This window comes from Pleurodeles waltl, chromosome 3_1, assembly GCF_031143425.1.
Source record: "Pleurodeles waltl isolate 20211129_DDA chromosome 3_1, aPleWal1.hap1.20221129, whole genome shotgun sequence".
Taxonomy (NCBI): domain Eukaryota; kingdom Metazoa; phylum Chordata; class Amphibia; order Caudata; family Salamandridae; genus Pleurodeles; species Pleurodeles waltl.
Genome location: NC_090440.1, coordinates 1585721080 through 1585744924, shown reverse-complemented (window position 1 = coordinate 1585744924; position 23845 = coordinate 1585721080). Strand labels below are relative to the sequence as shown.

Here is a 23845-nt window from a genome sequence, read left to right as displayed (position 1 = left end):
TGCCACCTGTCAGCATGTTTTCAAAATGAATAAATGTAAAAGCCAGTTGTATTTCTGCAGTTCCTTGCATCTGCAAAAAGTATTCTGTTAGGATTGACGGTGAATGTCGTACTTACTAGAAATCCTAGCTTTCATTCAGATTAATTCAGGAGCTCTTCCCTGTGCTGAATTAATTTAGGCAATAGTCTCCTTGTGAATGGTGATCTTACTGCTATTAGCCACTCCTGACTCCTAGATTCACATGTTTTGGATTTTGTCTGTCTACAAGCTGAGAAATTTTAGTACATTAATAACATTGTCATAACACATCAAGAAATCGCACTAGTACCCCACCTTCCCATTTTAAGCATTTTGGCTCTGTCTGTGGGTCAACTAATTCTAGGCTTGGTCTGTGTAAAAACCCAAACTGATAATTTGTTGCTTATCAAGTGATTCTTCAGGTGAGCGCTTGTTTATTTTTATAATCTTGTGTGAAAATGCTTTTTATGTATAGTCTTTATTTTACCTCATCCGAAACGTCCATTCTCTTTTCTCCTGGGCTTTCACAGATTTTTTTATTTGATTTTTTTTTTTCCTGATGGGACCTTTCTCCTCAGCCTTAAGTATTACTGTCCAAGGCCCCCACTTTTCTCTGTTATGTTCCTGAAAGGCTTTCTAGCCTTTTTTCACGTTGCTGTGCACAGATGTTTTCCTGTATCCTGCAGCCTAGCTGTTTTTTCAGAATGGATTTTCTTCTGTCATGTGACTTTATGCTACACATGCTACTTCTGTTTATCTCTTAGAATCTGCAGCTCCTGTCCAAATGAAGATAACTTATTGTAGGACATGTCTTGGCTACTGCCTTCCGTTAGCTGTGAGCTAAGCAATTTTACGAGAGATTGTACCACTACTTTGAGGATCATGTGCAGCTCTAGCTCCAAAAATTAATATTGAGCATATGCTGGGGGCAGGGCCATAGCATACCACTATCAATGGCCTGCTTTTGTCATCTTGCCTGGCTTGTCACTTTTTATTGCTTTTACTTTTTACATATCCTTCTCTGTTCATGGCATCATGTTGCCAGTACGCCTCATCGAAGCTTGTGTAAGATCTTTTGATGAACAGTGGTCCTTTAAGCCAAGAACATTGTCTTGCTTATCATTTCATATCAAGCAAGAGCTAAGATAGGAATTAATCTAGACCAGAAGAAATAGGTGTGTGACATGAAGGGAAAAATTACAAATGTTTGCAAAGTAAGAAAAGTGTAAATTGAGAGCAGAAGGGGACGATCAACTGAGGCTTGAAGGATTCCAAAGCTGTGGCAGGGCAAGTGAGGAAGACTAAAGATTGGCCCCCTTGAAACCAAATAATTATGACTGCGAAGAATAGAATGTCTTATTGTAGTTGATTTACAAGGGTAAGTTTGAAAGTACGTATTTGTGTGTGGGGGGGAATTCCTCATTGAGAAAGTCTTTCTTCATCCCCCTCGATATCCAGTGGTGGTCCATTCTTCATCCTATCCTAGTAAAGGTGTTATTCCAGCCCTGGGGCGGAATAAATCTTACTATTTCCAGGATGTGAAAGGGTTGGATTTCAGTTTCTGAAATGCCCTTGAATCTGTGTGTGGGTGTTCGCATAGTTACAAAGCTAACCACACCTTTTTCTGCCTTCTCACACCCCTTGTGGGTGAATTTACTACTGCACACTTCTCTGCACTTACTGTTCAGAAATCCAAAGCAGTGAAACCATTCACTGGTGCCGGCATTCAGTTTGTCAATTCCTTGAAGGCATAAATAGTTTTTTTCAGTTGTAAGCAAAGTTCACTGGTAGTGATTGTAGGAACCTGGCTATCTTAGCGGTGTGGCAATATAGGGGCACACTATGAAATAGTACAACCCTTAATGGTAGGCAGAGGCTAAAAGTAATAACCCTCAATGCTGTCTTTTGTGGTGGAGTGGCCGGGCAGTTTAAGCTTATCAGAAGGCAGTGGTAAGCATTTGTTGAACACACAGGGTCAGTTAAATGGACACACACTCAAGAAGAAACTCAAGACCGGTTTAGAAAAATAGCACATTTTCATATACATGAGCACCAAGAACTTCATAATTGGATAATTACTTTTCGAGTTATCTCTTTTGCAGAAATATACTTGCATTTGTAGCTTTAATGCAGTAAAGTTATCCTGTGGGGGGAAAAACATATACTGCATACAGGCACTTAGTGACTTATAGGACTGTCCTTCTTGATTTAAGGTAAGTATGGAGCAAGATTCAAGGCCAACACCAACAGGTCACCATGGTCGGTTCTGGGGTATCCGGGTGCAAAATTGCCTTTGAGCGTCAGGTGCCCCATTTATAAAAAAAAAATAATGGGAAACTGTTGTGAAAAAGAGGCTGCAAGCAGGGACTGGGTGGCAAATTTGGTGGAACTCTCATGGGGGGCTCTAGTCTCCAGGGTCTCTTGCGCACAGGAACACAATTGATCCACGTCCTCTCTGGCTGTGGGGCTCGTGTGCAGTGGTGCTATCCGGTGTCATGTTGTGCTGTGGGAGGCTCTTGCAGTTCCTACTGTCCTGCAATAGAGATTGCAGGTGGGGACTGGAGGACCATTCTGGCCAAACCCAAAGGGGTACTCCGCTCTGGAGGGTCTCTGGACTCTGTTGGCATTGTTAATACACTTCTAGTAGGGTCGTGAGTCTTTTTAGTGCCTGCAGAACGCAGGGAAGCAGCTCCTTTACTCGAAAGGAGATGTTGCTGTCCAGGTGAAGTCGTGGATCGGTCCTTCACAGCTTTGGGAGGTGACACTGCTCTCTGGCTGGACGTTCCGGGTCTCTACAATTGTTGAGGTTCAGCAGCAAGGCAATGTTTTGCGCTAAGTGGTGAAGTCTTTAGTTCTCACAAAGTGGGCTGCTGTTTGTCCTTCCTTTTCTCCAGGCAGACAAATCGGAGTTCCTGGTGTCAGGGGGCCACGTAAATAATGAATTTAGGGGCATTAGGATGAGTGAAGGGTAATAGCCAATTGGCTACTTACCCTTGGTCACTACACACCCTATATGTCCACTTCCAGTGGGGAGTGGGCATTACCTTGCCCCAGAGTTCCTAATTTTACCACACACAAGATAGTGGATTTCCCCTTTTCATGTTCACTTCAGGTAGCCTACCTTAAGGGTGCGACTAGCCTGATCATGTAACGGGCCTCCTGGCTATCTAATTTCCTGCCAGGCCTGTTGCCAAATGGGCCTCCGGGCAGGGGGTTGCCTCTTCCAGGTCTGGGGGAAGCTGTGGTCGCATATCAAAGGTGGCAGGTACTTTGAAGTCCCTTGCCTTAATATGCAGATTGATTAGCCATCCTACTGGAGGCGGTGATAACACCTCCTGCCAGAGCAGGCATTGTTTGAGACCTCTGATAGCGCAGGCTTTCACCTCCTGGGAGAGGGGGGTGTCAGAAACCAGTCTGTGGTGGCAGGCCGGTCAGTACCAGTCAGCCAGGACACTAGATGACTAATAGGATTTCAGGGGGCACCTCTAAGCTCCATTCTGGGTGCATGTGATAATAAATCCAATACTGGCATTAGCTTGGGTTTATTAAGTTGAGGTGTTTGATACCAAACACGATAGGTTTCAGTGCAGCCATTATGCAGCTTGGTAACTCGTTTTGAACAGTGCCCGGTACATACCTTAAGATGGCTTCACTGCTCAACTGTAATATCTAGCAAGGTACTAGACATCACAGGGGGATATATTTGCTCATGCAGATATGTCTTCATATGTGCTACATTGTACCCTGCATTTGGGCTCCAAGGCATGCTGTAGAGGTGACTTACACATAGCCCATACAGTATCTTTAGCATTTTGCACAGGTGTGCCATGTCATGTTTTCAAACCTGATTTGCACCAGGTCATTGAGCCTGCGATGAGTCTGTTTGCAGTTTGGTTGTGGGTTCTTTGTGGTGGTATAAGTCATGCTGAAGCCCTTAGGGACCCTCTTAAGTACCCAGCCCTAGGTACCAGGGGTGTCATTTACCAGGGACTTTCAGGGCTGCCAAAGTCCATGCCATTTTGGTTACAATTAGACATTACTTGTTTTAGCTGGAAACAGCACTGTTACTGAGGTCTGATTAGCAGGCCTCAGTGCACTGTCAGTCGTAAATCAGCATCTAGTATTCCTAAAGGGGGCAAAAAGTGGGAACATCTGCAATGAAGTCCAGTTTCCTAAAGTGGTTTTGTATTCCTACTATGCCAGAAGTGGAAAAGTAAAAGTTAATGGTAGGAAGTTGTGTGAAGAGCACCGGTAAAATAATTGGTGGCAGTTGTTTCTATTTAGTGCACACCTAGAAACCTGTTTCTGAAACAGACTGTAGATTCCTCATTTATACATTCAACCTAGGTCTGACTGGATCCAAAAACTACTTCAAAGCTTTCACATTACTAGTAAGGGTCTCTGGCTTCATATCTATGTCAGAAATGGCATCATGTGACGTCACAGTTATGTAGCTGGTTACTTATCCAGAAATGGAAATTCCAACTGGACCCCCAATTGCTAAAGGTTGTATTGTTCCATTGGTGTTCAGAAAGGTCATGACTTGAAATTGCTGTCGGTTAAGACCAATGTTCTGAAAGAACTGCTTCTAAAAAACAAAAGTCTTCAGTGAGCCTTAAACTGCACCACAGGTCAATAGGGTAGTTGCCAGACACTGTGGTGTTGGCTCTCATTGTACCCAATGAGACTGCTGGAGTCGGGTGGCATCACCACCAGATTGTGGGGAACTGAGTCCAGCCACACACCGTGTGACAACTGTCAGCCTAACCCTTCCGGCCAGCTAGCAGAACCGCAATTTGTGGCAGCCGTTCACATGACATTCTGATTTCTCAAGGAAAATCGTGGTGGAACAGATCTTATCCTTTTCTCTGTTACCTTTGTCTCACACAGGCAAAGACAAACAGAAGCTGAACTTGGTTCAGTGTATTTTTTTTTTAAACAACTGCATCCTAGATAAAAAGGTGTGCACTGCAATGATTAGGATAATGAAACATGCTGGTGGCAGAGCTGTAACGAAAAAGGTCAAACAGGAAAACTCTCACCATACTGCCACAATGCTAAATATAGGAATTCCTACCTACACAGCTAAAATACTCTTTTAGAGCACAGCAGTGTTACCCCTAATCTACCCTTCAGGACCTGGGAAGATACCATTCCCCCATATCTGATTATCGTAGTAGCGACGAGGGCTGTTGGTCTACAGAGGCTGTTGGTCTACAGAGAGTCCTCCCATCTAAGCAAAAAAGACGTCAAGTCTCAGCAGACAGCTGCAATGAAGCTACAGCAAGCAGTGGCAGTTTCTGGCTGGGGACAGAGAGACTAAAACAGCTGGTGTTCTAAGAGAACTGCCTTAACATAAGAATGCGTATGTTTCCATGAATTGGCAGAGGATGTCATGTTCTACTTTGTACCTGCATTAATATCGTAAACAACTTTGAGCAAGCATAGCGTGAAAATGTGCTAAGAAATTAAAATAATTCCTAGGCAGAGCAAACAATAGAGAAAGGAATGCAAACATCACCACAAAACGAGGCTTGTCGTAAAATAATAAAATGGAATTACTAGGAGGCTTAAAGGCACTAGCTGCTAGGCCTAGGGCTAAAATGATACTAAAATAACCTCACAACACCCTGCCTTTCCCAGTTCAAAATGTAAAGCTCAGCATAAAAGCACTGTTACAAAAAAAAAAAAAAAGGAACTACAATATGTACATAAATGTCCAAGTTGACAAGTAAAACACACTGAAGCAGGCCAAATAAAAAGTCAATTTAGAATGTAGGAGTCATGCAAAAAAAGCACATGTCAATAGTATATTAAAAGGCAGTCATTTTTAAAAATCAACAATTACATCCATGACAATTGGATCAAGGAAAGATTCCCTTTCAGCAGGTGCTAATGTCTCAATCGGTGCCAAGGAAGATCAAAGAGCACTTGTGTTCCAAAGCCTCAGCTCCAGCCAACACAGCAACATTCCATGTAGTGTCAGATGTTAAAGTACCAAGAGCCACTTGATCCACAAAGGGCAGCTCATAGGAGGTTTAAGCTCCTCGTAGAAAGACACAATTGTAGTACACATTCAAAAAGGTACCAAAGGCAACAAAACACGGCCTGGACACAATCCAGGACCGGTCTGAATGACAGACCAGTTGCACTTCAGTTCAAGGAATGGTGTTACAAAATATTGTATCATGTGTACACGACACAGTTGCGCTAGTGGAAGCTGCTGAGATGGGGCAGCCATTGGGAATAAAAAAATAGCAACAGCAAAATGCCACTAGTTAAGGCCAAAGCAATTGGTAATCCCCCAAAAATGCCCGAAAAATATGGAATCTATGGCTGAGGGTGTATTATACCAAATATAAACGAAAAGGTGCTGACGAACCCAGAGCCAACAGCCTTGAAAAAAAAAAAAAAGTACAATCCTGGCAGTATTGGATGTTCTAAATATTCGTTCCACAAGTTCACCATAGTGTAGTCCGGAAAGATGGTATTTAAAAGGGACTGTGTCTCTGCAGATGATCTCACTACTTGAGCCCATAGGTCTCGCAGGCAGATGTCAGTGCTACATTTTTCTGAAACAATAGACCTTTTAGTCTGCTTAGCTTGTCAAAATGTATATTCGAAGTAGCAAAATGAGGCCAAATGTTTGCCTGTTGCTATTGGGGGGGGGGGGTGGATAAGTTACCCCAACTATTTACAGTTTTGGAGACCAAAACTACGTAGGCAATTCCGGCATGCATTCAACAACAGCTCTCGCTTTTAGAAGCACATAACTTCCATTTGAGAGCACCTGGAACGCTGGTAGAGTTAAGGGACAGGAACTCCCTTCAGATAACAGGCCAACTTTTGCTACAGAACTGTTACAATCTCTGTGGAGGTACAGCTGTTTGCAAACCATGGAATGGCTCTGAGGTCTCGCATTCGCTGCAGTTAAGAAAGACCTCTCATGCCATTGAAACATTTGTATGAGAAGGGTAGCTCTCACACCTCATGAATGTAACTATCTCCTAGCCTTTCACATCTACCCACAGAAATGTGTTTCAAATAAGATGTGAGCTAGAGTGCTGAAATAGGCAGATCTATAATCGCATTAACCAGACTGCAGATGGTATTTTCGCCACAGTAAATGTTAACTTTTCTAATTTCTCGCTGTTCAGCATAACATAATCACTTCTTTCTAAGCCATTATTTGTTGCTGTTGCATCAAATAACATGCAACAAACAGGCCTTTTGCTCTAACCTATTGCCATGGAACGCTACCATTTTTCAGTATCTGTGATGTCCAACCTAACTGCAAAATGGACCTAAGTTGACTCTGTCCATGTTGTAATGATGACCTGTTTGCATGATGTCAGTTGCAGAGGAAATGATGCTGAGAGTGTATATACAGTCAAAGTCTTAATCCCATTATCTACAACGGTTAAATCTTTCTGTAAGTTCTCCTGATCTATTTGCCTTAACAGGGCAGCGGCTTCTTGTTGTGAAGGTTCCCAAACTTCATTGTATACTGCATATAAGAAGTGACTTTTAAGTTGTCTTCTGGGGCCTAACAAGAAATACTGTAAGTCTGTTATTTGGCAGGAGACTGAGGTGTTCTTTTACAGTGTCTAGTGAGGAACATTTTAAAAATTGCTGGCATAATTTTCCTGCACTGTATGTTGTCTCAATACCCAAATGTTCTGAAGACACATAGCAACGGTCTGGTCTGTTTGCTCTAAAACACCCGTGGAGTTTACAAAATGCGCATGAAGACCATTTGTGTCCACTGGCCACAGTAACCATCCGCCAAGGCCTGAAAGTGTTGTTAAATGTTCCCTTCTGGTCCCACCCTTTGAGCTGTTCTTCAGTTGCATTCATGTATTTTTGCCATTTGTAAAATTTTGCAGGAGTGGGGGTACTGGGCGCATTCAATTCTTTAATTGTCGCCAAGCCTAGACAATTTGTCTGCTGCACCGTTATTTAAAAATCATTTATAAAGGTATGGGGCATGCTCTATACAAAGCATACCCTTCCCTGTATTTGCCAATTTTTAGTTCCCCAAACACTTTTATAGACCATCAACTTCATCCAATATTCATAGCCTTCGATAGCCAACCGGGAAACAAAGGAATCGGAATAAATCAATGTTCGATGGCATCTGTCGCTGTAGATACGCATGTTCTGCAATAGCTCGCCATCTGGTGTTGGGCCGGAGTGTTACAAGTTGTTTTTCTTCGAAGAAGTCTTTCGAGTCACGGGACCGAGTGACTCCTCCTTTTGTCTCCATTGCGCATGGGCGTCGACTCCATCTTCGATTGTTTTTTTTCCGCCATCGGGTTCGGACGTGTTCCTGTCGCTCCGAGTTTCGGAACGGAAAATTAGCTAATTTTGGAAGATTTTCGTCGGTATTGTTGCGTTCGGGATCGGCGTACTTAGATTCCACACCGCATCGAAGATCGAAGAGCTCCGGTGCCCTTCGGGGTAGTTTTTCGATCCTCCGTCGGGGCCTGGTCGGCGCGACCGCGTGCTGAAGAACGCCGATGGAACGGACCCCGTTTCGTTTCTGCCCCAAATGCCACAATAAATACCCCTACACAGACCAACACTTGGTCTGCAACCTGTGCCTGTCACCTGAGCACAGCGAAGACACCTGCGAGGCCTGTCGTGCGTTCCGGTCCCGAAAAACACTCCAAGACCGTCGAGCCAGAAGACTTCAGATGGCGTCCGCACCGACAGCCCAACGGGAGTTCGAGGAACAGGAAGAGGAAGGTACCTTCTCGATCCAAGACTCAGACTCCGAAGGATTCGACGATACACAAACCGTGAGTAAGACGTCGAAAACCACACAGAGAAACATTTACAAGGCCCAGGGGACGCCACTGCCACCAGGCCATGGCTCGACCCATAAATTCGGTGACCGACCGTCGGCACCGAAAAAGGCCCAAACAGTGCCGATCGTCCGACTCCGGTCGAGACACCGGCACGCAGCCTTCTCGGGACCGAGAAAGTGCTGGAGACAAGCCTCGACACCGAGATGCCGGTGTGGACACGGCTCGACGGCGAGACAGCGGCACCGAAACAGATCGACGCCGAGAGGTTTCGGCCCCGAAAAGGAAAAAAGTCACATCGGAGCCGAAAAAACACGCAGACAAAGTTTCGATGCCGAAACAAACTGCAAGCGACCCAGCTTCAGGCTCTTATACAGAAGAGCACTCGCTAACCTCCCAAATGCAGAAGCATAGGTTTGAGGAAGAGCTACAAGCAACTGATGTGGACCATACGCAAAAGCGTATCTTCATTCAGCAGGGGACAGGAAAAATAAGCACCCTTCCCCCCATTAGGAGAAAGAGGAGGTTGGAGTTCCAGACGGAACAAACACCACAACCAAAAGTGGTGAAAAGAGTTACACCACCACCCTCTCCTCCGCCCGTGATTGACGTTTCACCAGCACAAACTCCATCACACTCCCCAGCTCACACCACCATGAGCCAGGGTGACCAAGATCAGGACGCATGGGACCTATACGACGCCCCAGTGTCAGATAACAGCCCGGAGGCATACCCTACAAAGCCATCTCCACCAGAAGACAGCACCGCGTACTCTCAGGTGGTGGCTAGAGCAGCACAATATCACAATGTAAGCCTCCACTCAGAACAGGTCGAGGATGATTTCTTGTTCAACACACTCTCCTCCACCCACAGCTCATACCAAAGCCTGCCTATGCTCCCTGGTATGCTCCGGCACGCAAAAGACATATTTAAGGAGCCGGTCAAAAGTAGGGCAATCACACCAAGGGTGGAAAAAAAGTATAAGCCGCCTCCTACGGACCCGGTTTTCATCACTACACAGCTGCCACCAGACTCTGTTGTTGTAGGAGCAGCTAGGAAAAGGGCCAACTCCCACACATCTGGAGATGCACCACCCCCAGATAAAGAAAGCCGCAAGTTCGATGCAGCTGGTAAGAGTCGCAGCACAAGCTGCAAACCAGTGGCGCATCGCGAACTCCCAGGCACTACTTGCGCGCTATGACAGAGCCCACTGGGACGAGATGCAACATCTCATTGAACATCTACCCAAGGACTTACAAAATAGGGCAAAGCAAGTGGTCGAGGAAGGACAGACCATTTCCAACAACCAGATCCGCTCCTCCATGGACGCTGCAGATACAGCTGCACGGACAATTAATACATCTGTAACTATCAGAAGGCATGCATGGCTCCGAACGTCTGGATTTAAACCAGAGATTCAACAAGCAGTTCTCAATATGCCTTTTAATGAAAAAGAACTGTTCGGTCCAGAAGTGGACACAGCGATTGAGAAACTCAAAAAAGATACGGACACTGCCAAAGCCATGGGCGCACTCTACTCCCCGCAGAGCAGAGGGAATTACAGCACATTACGTAAAACGCCCTTTCGAGGGGGGTTTCGAGGTCAAAGCACACAAGCCAGCACCTCACAAGCCACACCGTCCAGTTACCAGGGACAGTATAGAGGAGGTTTTCGGGGACAATATAGAGGAGGGCAATTCCCTAGAAATAGAGGAAGATTTCAAAGCCCCAAAGCCCCTACTACTACACAGTGACTCACAGGTCACTCACCCCCTCCACACAACACCAGTGGGGGGAAGAATAGGTCATTATTACAAAGCATGGGAGGAAATCACTACAGACACTTGGGTTCTAGCAATTATCCAACATGGTTATTGCATAGAATTTCTACAATTCCCTCCAAACATACCACCAAAAGCACAAAATTTAACAACACACCATTCCAATCTCCTGGAGATAGAAGTGCAGGCACTATTGCAAAAGAATGCAATCGAATTAGTGCCAAACACACAAATAAACACAGGAGTTTACTCACTGTACTTTCTGATACCAAAGAAGGACAAAACACTGAGACCAATCCTAGACCTCAGAGTAGTGAACACTTTCATCAAATCAGACCACTTCCACATGGTCACACTACAAGAAGTATTGCCATTGCTAAAACTGCACGACTACATGGCAACTTTAGACCTCAAGGATGCTTATTTCCATATACCAATACACCCATCGCACAGGAAATACCTAAGGTTTGTATTCAAAGGAATACATTACCAATTCAAGGTACTGCCTTTCGGATTAACAACCGCACCAAGAGTCTTTACCAAATGTCTAGCGGTAGTCGTAGCACACATAAGAAGGCAGCAGATACATGTGTTCCCATATCTAGACGACTGGCTAATCAAGGCCCATTCGTTAATAGAGTGCTCAAATCACACAAATCATATCATACAAACCCTCTTCAAACTAGGGTTCACCGTCAATTTCACAAAATCCAAAATTCTGCCACGCAAGGTACAACAATACCTGGGAGCCATAATAGACACATCAAAAGGAGTAGCCACTCCAAGTCCACAAAGAATTCAAAATTTCAACACCATCATACAACGCATGTATCCAACACAAAAGATACAAGCAAAGATGGTATTACAACTCCTAGGCATGATGTCATCATGCATAGCCATTGTCCCAAACGCAAGACTGCACATGAGGCCCTTACAACAATGCCTAGCATCACAGTGGTCTCAAGCACAGGGTCACCTTCTAGATCTGGTGTTAATAGACCGCCAAACTTACCTCTCGCTTCTGTGGTGGAACAACATAAATTTAAACAAGGGGCGGCCTTTCCAAGACCCAGTGCCACAATACGTAATAACAACAGATGCTTCCATGACAGGGTGGGGAGCACACCTCGATCAACACAGCATACAAGGACAATGGAACGTACATCAAACAAAACTGCATATCAATCACCTAGAACTTCTAGCAGTTTTTCAAGCACTAAAAGCTTTCCAACCAATAATAGTTCACAAATACATTCTCGTCAAAACAGACAACATGACAACAATGTATTATCTAAACAAGCAGGGGGGGACGCACTCCACGCAGTTAAGCCTGCTAGCACAAAAAATTTGGCATTGGGCAATTCACAACCAAATTCGCCTAATTGCACAGTTTATACCAGGGATACAAAATCAACTCGCAGACAATCTCTCTCAAGATCACCAACAGGTCCACGAATGGGAAATTCACCCCCAAATTCTGAACACTTATTTCAAACTCTGGGGAACACCTCAGATAGACTTGTTTGCGACAAGGGAGAACGCAAAATGCCAAAACTTCGCATCCAGATACCCACACAAACAATCCCAAGGCAATGCCCTATGGATGAACTGGTCAGGGATATTTGCTTACGCTTTTCCTCCTCTCCCTCTCCTTCCTTACCTGGTAAACAAACTCAGTCAAAACAAACTCAAACTCATATTGATAGCACCAACTTGGGCAAGGCAACCCTGGTACACAACGCTGCTAGACCTATCAGTGGTACCCTGCATCAAATTGCCCAACAGGCCAGATCTGTTGACACAGCACAACCAAAAGATCAGACACCCAGATCCAGCATCGCTGAATCTAGCAATCTGGCTCCTGAAATCCTAGAATTCGGGCACTTACAACTTACCCAAGAATGTATGGAAGTCATAAAACAAGCAAGAAGGCCATCCACCAGGCACTGCTATGCAAGTAAATGGAAGAGGTTTGTTTGCTACTGCCATATTAATCAAATACAACCATTACACACAACTCCAGAACATGTAGTGGGTTACTTGCTTCACTTACAAAAATCTAACCTAGCTTTCTCTTCCATTAAGATTCACCTTGCAGCAATATCTGCATACCTGCAAACTACCTATTCAACTTCCCTATATAAAATACCAGTCATTAAAGCATTCATGGAGGGCCTTAGGAGTATTATACCACCAAGAACACTACCTGTTCCTTCATGGAACCTAAATGTTGTCCTAACTAGACTTATGGGTCCACCTTTTGAACCCATGCACTCCTGCGACATACAGTTCCTAACCTGGAAGGTGGCATTTCTCATCGCCATTACTTCCCTAAGAAGAGTAAGCGAGATTCAGGCGTTTACTATACAGGAACCTTTTATACAACTACACAAAAATAAAGTCGTCCTAAGGACCAATCCTAAATTTTTGCCAAAGGTTATTTCACCGTTCCATCTAAATCAAACAGTGGAACTTCCAGTGTTCTTTCCACAGCCAGATACCGTAGCTGAAAGGGCACTACATACATTAGATGTCAAAAGAGCATTAATGTATTACATTGACAGAACAAAAAACATCAGAAAGACTAAACAACTCTTTATTGCATTTCAAAAACCTCAAGCAGGAAACCCAATTTCAAAACAAGGTATAGCCAGATGGATAGTTAAATGCATCCAAATCTGCTACCTTAAAGCTAAACGACAGCTGCCCATTACACCAAGGGCACACTCAACCAGAAAGAAAGGTGCTACCATGGCCTTTCTAGGAAACATCCCAATGCAAGAAATATGTAAGGCAGCCACATGGTCTACGCCTCACACATTCACCAAGCACTACTGTGTAGACGTGTTATCCGCACAACAAGCCACAGTAGGTCAAGCCGTATTAAGGACATTATTTCAGACTACTTCCACTCCTACAGGCTGATCCACCGCTTTTGGGGAAATAACTGCTTACTAGTCTATGCAGAACATGCGTATCTACAGCGACAGATGCCATCGAACTGAAAATGTCACTTACCCAGTGTACATCTGTTCGTGGCATCAGTCGCAGTAGATTCGCATGTGCCCACCCGCCTCCCCGGGAGCCTGTAGCAGTTTGGAAGTTACCTTCAATTATTTATATATGTATCATCTCAACCTTAAATAGGTGCATACTTAGTCACTCCATTGCATGGGCACTATTACTACAATTCAACTCCTACCTCACCCTCTGCGGGGGAAAAACAATCGAAGATGGATTCGACGCCCATGCGCAATGGAGACAAAAGGAGGAGTCACTCGGTCCCGTGACTCGAAAGACTTCTTCGAAGAAAAACAACTTGTAACACTCCGGCCCAACACCAGATGGCGAGCTATTGCAGAACATGCGAATCTACTGCGACTGATGCCACGAACAGATGTACACTGGGTAAGTGACATTTTCATTTGTGTCCGTTAACAGTACATTGTGCATTTCCATTGGAGGCAATTTAAAATAATAGGAAACAGAATTTTGAACATGCCCTTGAAATATGAAAACTTTTCTATATGTTTTCGAACTCTCCACTGGGGGGAGAGTGGGCAGGACAATATTCCCATTGTGATAATAAACAGTCTTTGGGATACTATCTATGAATGAAATGATGTCCATAATAATTATAACAACTTATCACCATAATTTTCTTTTGTTTGATAAATGTCTTCACTTTAAAATACAGTAAAATACTGTCGCTCAGAAAGCATGGAATCAACTGTTTTTACATCCAAGTCATCAGAAACAACCCCAGGTGTTTACATCATTCATTGCAAGTTTGAAAACAGAGAGAATTTGAAGAACCTTTGTCGGGCCAAAGATATCAAAAGATACTTTATCCCAAACAATCCCATGATTAATTGGCATAGCTGAAATGTTCACTAGGGACAAGTCTCAACAGACCTTATACCAGGAAAAATGTGGTTTTAGGATCTCATCCACGAATAAGACTGCAGAGAGTTCAGGGAGGTTATGACCATGTATGAGTAAGAAATAGACAAACCCACTCCAAAGGAGGAAGCCCAGTATATTTAGTGAGCCACAGACAGTTCAATGAAAAAATAAAATAGTTAATTTTTGGCCATTATATCAGTTTGTGGTCTTGACAATGGTGCTGCAGGAGAAGTGGATGCGTCAGAGAAGGAGTCATTGTGATCAGTGAACTATCAGGAAGCAGTTAGTGCAAAAGCTGGAGCCGTGTGAGGAAGTGGAGAACTAGCAGAAGTCTCCCTCAGTGGTTTGTAGTTGCATTTGTGTAGTAATGCTCATTAATTTGGTTGTTTCTTGTCACAGATAAAGATAGTGGTACTAATGAAAGATGATTTCCCACCCTCCCCAAGCTCAGGGAAGTGTCAGCATAGCTGCTTAAAACCTGTAGAGGAACTTCCTGGTCTGTAGTGAGAGGGATCAAAGAGATACCCAGGAGTCCTCGAAGTCTGTTGTGGAGGATCGAGCACATGGTGTAACTTGACATCAGTGGAGACAAAGCGGTTTTCCTTTGTACCAGGCAGGGATGGTAGAATAACAGTTCTGGCACCATGTATTCCCAGGACTGGACCAGTGCACAATATGAAGGACCGAACTCCTTTTTCACAGCAATCTTTTCTTGCACTAAATCCCCAACTTTTGGAATCCAGCCAGTAGATGTTATTGGCGTATCCCTTATTCCCAAGGAGGTGGCACAGGCAGACAGTTTTCATCAAAGGGCTATTGTTTATCCAGTATTGGATCTTTCATTGATTCACATGCTTGAATCATTCCCCGTCATCAAGATGGGAGTCCCAGGCCCTTATAGCAATGAACAATGTCTTAAACAACATATCCATGCCCTTTTGTCAAAGGGACCAAACTTGAACCATGACCAATCACGCAACAGACCACTCCCCAGAAAGACTGTTTTCCCTCGCATATTCTACGACACATTGTGTGAAGGGAGTCTCCCTGAGCTCTACTCAGTTTTTCCATTTCTTGAGATTACTTTATCTTCAACATGTCTGAAAACCCTAAAGGGTTTATTTAGAGCTTGCAAGACCTGTAACAGTGAGCGGCTACATGTGGAAGATCCACATAAGGGAGTGCCTTTACCCAGGTTGTCAGGTGAAGGATTGCAATATTTGTAGAACTTTTACTACAAAAACGCTGAAGGACAGAGAAGGCAGGCTACTTCTGTGGCTACAGAAAGTCCAAGGGTCACACACAGATCCAGAAAGAGCAAGATCCTCCGACAGACCACCTGAAGGAGGTAAAAGCCTTCAAGTCGTATCATAAAGACCCTGCCAGGAAGGAGAAAAAAAAACATTGTATCTCCCCAGACAAAGCCTCCTCTCAACCTGCTACATCTCACAAAACTGGGAAAAGTTCAGTCTCCATATCTATCAAAAATCTATGTCAACGATATCACTCTCGTCGACGATAACTACGATGACAGTTACTACGGTCTCATTGACAATGCCATCATTGGAGAGTACTACAACAGCAGTCGACGCGCCCATTCCGTCGAAGAGAATTTATCCATTGTCCGCAGCCCCGTTGACTGTACCTTGGATGAAGATGCCACAGTCAACAATGACTTCGCTAACAACAATACCGTCAACGACACAATCAACATCGGTGAAGACTGAACCGCCGTCAACGACAGTCGACAGTGGTATTGAAAGTTTCAATTACTCTAGATTTTACTTCTCCTAATAAAGTTTCTCCCTATCCTCCATCACATCTCTTGGATCTGTAGGAATAGGATGATGACGAAGTACCGTTTGGGATGGCGCATAGCTCATTTCAGAGTCTGGCTAAATGCCAGGATAATGATTAGGATGAACTTTGAGGAAGATCACCCATACTACCAACAATATTGTGCTCCTTGCACAGGTCTCTATGAGCGATACGATTACCAAAAACAAGACCGTCCACAAGTACCATTCTTGTTGGTGCAGGATCTGCAAATGATGATACAGGACTATAAAAGATTTCCAGACATGGCATCAGAGCCACCATCTCAGCCTGTCGCGCCCTTTACACCTCTACCTCCTCCAGTAACTCCAAGAGTTACAGTGCGATCAACTGTGGCACCACCACCAAGACACAACCTTTAGAAGAGGACTGAGAAGGAGAAATCCAGGAGACTATTCAGCCTTAAAATGAGTCGGATGATTCTCATTCCCACACCTTCCTCCACCTCTACATCTGTCCGATTCATCGCCTGATGACATAGGTGGATTCCATAACCTGATGGATAGAGCCGCTAACAGATTTCACCTCCCAACTTCAGTCAAACAAGCCAATTGCTCCCTTTACAATTTCAAGGAACGGGCAAGGAAATCTATCAGAGCCATCCCCATATAAACTACATCTGGGGATGAGGGGATTAGGTTTAAAAAAAAAAACAAAAAAAACAGGGATAGTGGTTGTAAGGAAATGCCTCCTTGGCATGGTTACCCCCTGACTTTTTGCCTTTGCTGATGCTATGTTGTGAATTGACAGTGTGCTGAGGCCTTCTAACCAGGCCCCAGCACCAGTGTTCTTTCCCTAACCTGTACTTTTGTTTACACAATTGGCACACCCTGGCATCCAGGTAAGTCCCTTGTAACTGGGTCCCCTGGTACCAAGGGCCCTGATGCCAGGGATGGTCTCTAAGGGCTGCAGCATATCTTATGCCACCCTGGGGACCCCTCACTCAGCACAGACACACTGCTTGCCAGCTTGTGTGTGCTGGTGAGGACAAAACGAGTAAGTCGACATTGCACTCCCCTCAGGGTGCCATGCCAACCTCACACTGCCTATGCAGTTTAGATAAGTCACCCCTCTAGCAGGCCTTACAGCCCTAAGGCAGGGTGCACTATACCATAGGCGAGGGCACCAGTGCATGAGCACTGTGCCCCTACAGTGTCTAAGCCAAACCTTAGACATTGTAAGTGCATGGTAGCCATAGGAGTATATGGTCTGGGAGTCTGTCAAACACGAACTCCACAGCAACATAATGGCTACACTGAAAACTGGGAAGTTTGGTATCAAACTTCTCAGCACAATAAATGCACACTGATGCCAGTGTACATTTTATTGTAAAATACACCCCAGAGGGCACCTTAGAGGTGCCCCCTGAAACCTTAACCAACTCCCTGTGTAGGCTGACTGGTTCTAGCAGCCTGCCACACTCGAGACATGTTGCTGGCCACATGGGGAGAGTGCCTTTGTCACTCTGTGGCTAGTAACAAAGCCTGCACTGGGTGGAGATGCTTATCACCTCCCCTTGCAGGAACTGTAACACCTGGCGGTGAGCCTCAAAGGCTCACCCCCTTTGTTCCAGCACCACAGGGCATTCCAGCTAGTGGAGTTGCCCGACCCCTCCGGCCACGGCCCCACTTTTGGCGGCAAGGCCGGAGGAGATAATGAGAAAAACAAGGAGGAGTCACTGACCAGTCAGGACAGCCCCTAAGGCAACCGGAGCTGAAGTGACTCTGACTTTTAGCAATCCTCCTTCTTGCAGATGGAGGATCCCCCCCAATAGTGATAGGAATGTGACCCCCCTCCCCTTGGGAGGAGGCACAAAGAGGGTGTAGCCACCCTCGGGGCTAGTAGCCATTGGCTACTGCCCTCCCTGACCTAAACAAACCCCTAAATTCTGTACTTAGGGGCTCCCCTGAACCTAGGAACTCAGATTCCTGCAACCTAAGAAGAAGAGGACTGCTGAGCTGAAAAACCCTGCAGAGAAGACGGGAGACACCAACTGCTTTGGCCCCAGCTCTACCGGCCTGTCTCCCTCCTTCGGAAGAACACTGCTCCAGCGACGCTTTCCCCAGGACCAAGCGACTTCTGAATCCTCAGAGGACTGCCCTGCTCTAAAAGGACCAAGAAACTCCCGAGAACAGCGGCCCTGTTCACCCAAGACTGCAACTTTGTTTTCAAAGAAGCAACTTACACAACAGCATTTCCCGCCAGAAGCGTGAGACTTGCAACCCGGCGACCCCGACTCGACTGGTGGAGAAACAATACTTCAGGGAGGACTCCCCGGCGACTCCGAGACTGTGAGTAACCAAAGTTGTCCCTCCTGAGCCCCCACAGTGACGCCTGCAGAGGGAATCCCAAGGCCCCCCCTGACCGCGACTGCCTCACTCCCAGATCCAGACGCCTGGAAAAGACCCTGCACCCGCAGCCCCCAGGACCTGAAGGATCGGAACTCCAGTGCAGGAGTGACCCCCAGGAGGCCCTCTCCCTTGCCCAGATGGTGGCTACCCCAAGGAGCCCCCCCTTGCCTGCCTGCATCGCTGAAGAGACCCCTTGGTCTCCCATTAATGTCAATTATAAACCTGTTTGCACACTGCACCCGGCTGCCCCCGCGCTGCTGAGGGTGTACTTTCTGTGTGGACTTGTGTCCCCCCGGTGCCCTACAAAACTCCCCCTGGTCTGCCCTCCGAAGACGTGGGTACTTACCTGCTGGCAGACTGGAACCGGGGCACCCCCTTCTCCATTGAAGCCTATGTGTTTTGGGCACCACTTTGAACTCTGCACCTGACCGGCCCTGAGCTGCTGGTGTGGTAACTTTGGGGTTGCTCTGAACCCCCAACGGTGGGCTACCTTGGACCCAAACTTGAACCCCGTAGGTGGTTTACTTACCTGCAAGAACTAACAATTACTTACCTCCCCTAGGAACTGTGAAAATTGCACTGTCTAGTTTTAAAATAGCTATATGTGTTTTATTTGAAAAGTAAATATGCTGTTGTGATTATTCAAAGTTCCTAAAGTACTTACCTGCAATACCTTTCATGCAAAGTATTACATGTAGAATTTGAACCTGTGGTTCTTAAAATAAACTAAGAAAATATATTTTTCTATACAAAAACCTATTGGCCTGGAATTGTCTGAGTGTGTGTTCCTCATTTATTGCCTGTGTGTACGTACAACAAATGCTTAACACTACTCCTTTGATAAGCCTACTGCTCGACCACACTACCCCAAAATAGAGCATTAGTATTATCTATTTTTGCCACTATCTTACCTCTAAGGGGAACCCTTGGACTCTGTGCATAATATTCCTTACTTTGAAATAGTGCATACAGAGCCAACTTCCTACAGTGGTGCAGCCCAGGATAGACAAAAAAAATACAAGGCCCGTTATGATTCACCTGCATGCTTAATGGGTCATCCCAAACCTGACTTATCTCGCAGGCTGCTCAAAAACTATCTAAGAATTCTTCCGTCCCCATCTCCCCACCACCGGACAGGGACGGAAGACTGGATAACGTGGCTAAAAAAAATTCCATCATGTCTGCCACTGTGGTGCGTGCTGTACATGCCCTAGCTATCTTAGACCGCTTTGACAGGCAGATGTGGTCGGACATTGGAAATCTAGTACCCCTCCTCCTGGAGGATAAAAAGCCTGAGGTAATTGAAATACTACCGGAAGGTGAGTGAACCCGCTCTGAGGTAATTTATTGTACTCTGGATATCGCCACAACAGGCTTTAGCTAGTTAGCTGGCGCAGTCGTACTTAGATGCCAAGGATGGCTGAAATCAATGACTTTCAGACCAGAGGTACAGTCTAAGGTCCTTGACCTGGCTTGCAACAGAGACATTTTTCGGTAACCACATCACTGATGCCCTCTTAGCTATTAAAAGGAATACAGCAAGATCCTTGGGCACACTCCAATGTAAAAAAGCTTCCTTTCGGGGAGTCCGTAGAAGAGGATTTTCATCCTATAGAGGGGCCTACCAAAGACCAAAATACCAGCCCTTTCAGTCACGGTAGAGGCTTCACTACCAGCAGCAGTACTGACAGTCTCCTACAACTGTCTACACAAAACCGGGCCCCCACAGAAAACAACCCTCGCAGCTACAGACACAGGTAGCAAGCATTGATCTCCATTGGTCATCAGCCACAACAACAGCTCTACATCCAGTGGGTGTGAAGATTTCCAGACATTTATATCAATGTAAACAAATAATAGCAGACAAAAGGGTCTTGGAGCTAATAGAGTATGGTCATACTCTGTAATTCAGAGACACCACCAAATTACCTCCCAAGGGGAGCGTCCCCTGTCATCTTCACTTTTGAATAAAGGAAGCCCTCATCATGCTGACGAGGAGGAATTGAGAGAGTACTTTTTTCTCAGAGGCATGGGCTTCTAATCCAGATTCTTCCCGATAAAAATGGAATCAGACGAATGGAGGACCATCCTGGACTTGAGAAAAACGAACAAATTTCTGCGCAAACATTCATTTCGGATGGTCACTCTTTCTGACATCTTGAACCTTCTAAACAGCTGAGATTTTATGACTTCTCTTGATCTGGAAGATGCAATCTTCATATCCCCATCCAACCCAAACAGAAAATATCTTCACTTCTCAGTGGCTGGTGCCCATTACCAGTTCAAGGTTCTCCCATTTGCCTCCTGGCACAAGTTGCATCAGCTCTCAGGAACCAAGTTCTTCAAGTATTTTCCTACTTGGACAACTGGCTCTTCAAAGCCCCAACAGCCAAACAGGCAAGAGAATCAACGCAAGCCTGCCTTGACCTCCTCAAATTGGGACGAACTATTAACTCACAGAAATCAGATATCAGCCGGAAGCTGAATATACTATTTGTAGGGGCTCATCTAGACACTGAGCAAAGCAATTTTATCCCAAGACAGACAATACAAGTTAAGACAACTGGCGATCAAGCTTTCAAGAAAAAGGTCAGTTTCTGTACGCCTGTACAAATCCATGCTAAGCATGATGTAGTTTGCAATAAATCTAGTGCCTCTTGCAAGACTCAAAATGAGACTACTTCAGGAAGAACTGCAGGAGCAATAGATTAAGAACAGCGGATCGTTCGAAGATATGGTAACCACCACTCTGAACATGAAAATCTTCCTAGTGTGATGTACCCATTTATCTCGAGCCTCGTGTTACTTCCCACGTACCCAAATTCGTGATAACCACATCTGCTTCCCTTCAAGGCTGGTGCAGCCATCTGCAGAATTTATAAATTCAAGGACAGTGGTCACAACAACAAAATGCATTGCATATAAACAGCCTGGAATTAAAGGCCATCTTTCTCACTCTTTCTTTCAATGATAGCATGATTATCAGTGCTGGTCTGTACAAACAACATGACCAGCATGCATTATATAAACAAGCAAGGAGGAACACAATCCATATCACTCTCCCAGGAGGCTCAGGATCTCTGGAATTGGCTCACTGTTCACAGTATATCTTTAAGAGTGGAGCATTATCAGTAGTCAACAACACTCTGACACACTTATCAGGACAACAGAGAACGGTCATGAGTAGGAGCTCAATCAAATGCAGACAAACAAGGTATTCTCACGTTGGGGCAGGTCAGCATTAGTCTTCTTTACAAAGAACATCAAGACTAAATGCCAGTTTTAATGCCAGCAGATACCCACTCACAGACTCGTAGAGGAATGCCCTTTCGATGAGATGGACAGGTATTTATGCTTACGCTTTCCCCCCTTTGCCTCTCATACCAATCGTTCTCTGGAAGATGAAAAGGGAGCTTTGATCCTCATTGCTTCCAGATGTCTTGGCAGCACTGGTATATGGAACTCACCTGCCTCCACTTCCAACACTATTGACCAGGGACAAAGGCCAGGTTCTCCATTCAGATTCAACATCTCTCTACTTGTGTGCATGGCGCCTGAGTTAAATGAGTACAAGGACCTAGACATTCCTCACGACTGCAAGGATATACTGGCTAGAGCAAGAGCTGACTACACCAACAAAACATACAGGCTACAGTGGAAAAGATTCTGTCTGTGTCAACAATCTACCTTGCATCCTTTAAAAGCATCACCTGAACAGATACTGCCGTATCTCCTCTCTGGCAGAAACTGGGCTTCCATCAAGGTCCACCTTGCGGCTATATCAAGATAGAGAAGATTATTTAACTCTCCATCCCTTTTCTCTGAGAGAATAATCAATTATGGCATCTCAACATAGTACTTTCACAGTTGATGAAACCACAATTTGAGGCCATTCATAAGGCGGACTTAAACTTTCTCACCTGGAAGGTAGCATTATTAGCGCTTATCTCTACAAGACGAGTCAGTGAGATACAAGCTTTCACCACTCAAGAGCCATTCTTACATTTCACTGATTGTCTCATTAAGAACAAATCCTCGGTTCGTTCCAAAAGTACCAACTCACTTAATCTGACTGAACCAATCATGCTGCGCCCTTTCTTCCTTAATCCAGCCACCTCAACTGAGCAAGCACTTCATACTCTGGGAGTCAAGAGATGCCTTAAATTCCATTTGCGTTTTACAAAGGACATACACAAATCCAATCAACTATTCATTCATATACTCGGGCACATCAAGCATCTGTAGTCACTAAAGCCATGATCACATGATGGATTTCCACTACAATCCAGTTTTCTCATTCAAAAGCGGGGAAACCGCTTACAACTAAAGTCAAGGCACATTCAACTAGGGCAGTATCCATCTCAGCTGCTCTTTTTGCTGGTGTGCCATTGGAGAAGATCTGCGGGGCTGCAACATGAAAAAACGCCTACAAATTTACGTAGCACTACTGCCTGCAGTTGGTGCTTCAAGAAAATGCAGCTGTATGTCAAGCGGTGTAACATTTGTTCCAGCGAGTTGGGCCTCTATTTTAAAGGAACAGTTTGTTACAAAATTACTTATGTAATGGTTATTGCAGAATGTTTATTATAACTGTTATTCTGATTACATTTTGATATGAAAGATATACTTTTTCTTTACTGCATTGGTTTTACTACCCACTATAAGCAAATATTTGTATTGTTTCTTAACACAATACTGGTAACTGCTTGCTATTCTAATTCAAGCATGTGAATATGAAAGATCCAATACTGGATAAGAAAATGAGTTACTTACCTGTGACTTCAGTTAACGAGTATTGGTGTCTTTCATGGATTCACAGGCAACTTACCCTCCACCCCTAAGGGGGCTCCCCTTACACCTCATGCACCATTGTTACACTTGTGCTTGAAAATTTGAGGGAAACAGCCTCTTGGGAAAAGGTTGCCTCCTGATTGGTCATGGTTCAAGTTTGGTCCCTTTTACAAAAGGAGATGTTAAAGACATTGCTCATTGCTATTAGTGCCTGTGGTAGTAACACGTACTGCTATGGTATGGTGCAGTGGGACTCCCATGTCAACGACAGGGAATGATTCAAGCGTTCATTTTCAGTTCCTGCAAGACACGACTTATTAATTTGTCAAAAGGTGTGTCTGCCCCCTTCATACTA

The 23845-nt window shown here is 44.9% G+C and overlaps 1 protein-coding gene across 2 annotated transcripts in view; it reads left to right on the top strand.

The window, feature by feature from the left end:
• The window catches only part of RIF1 (replication timing regulatory factor 1), a 310912-nt gene that overhangs the window by 207258 nt on the left and 79809 nt on the right, over positions 1-23845 (top strand). The gene's annotated exons all lie outside the window — the stretch shown is intronic.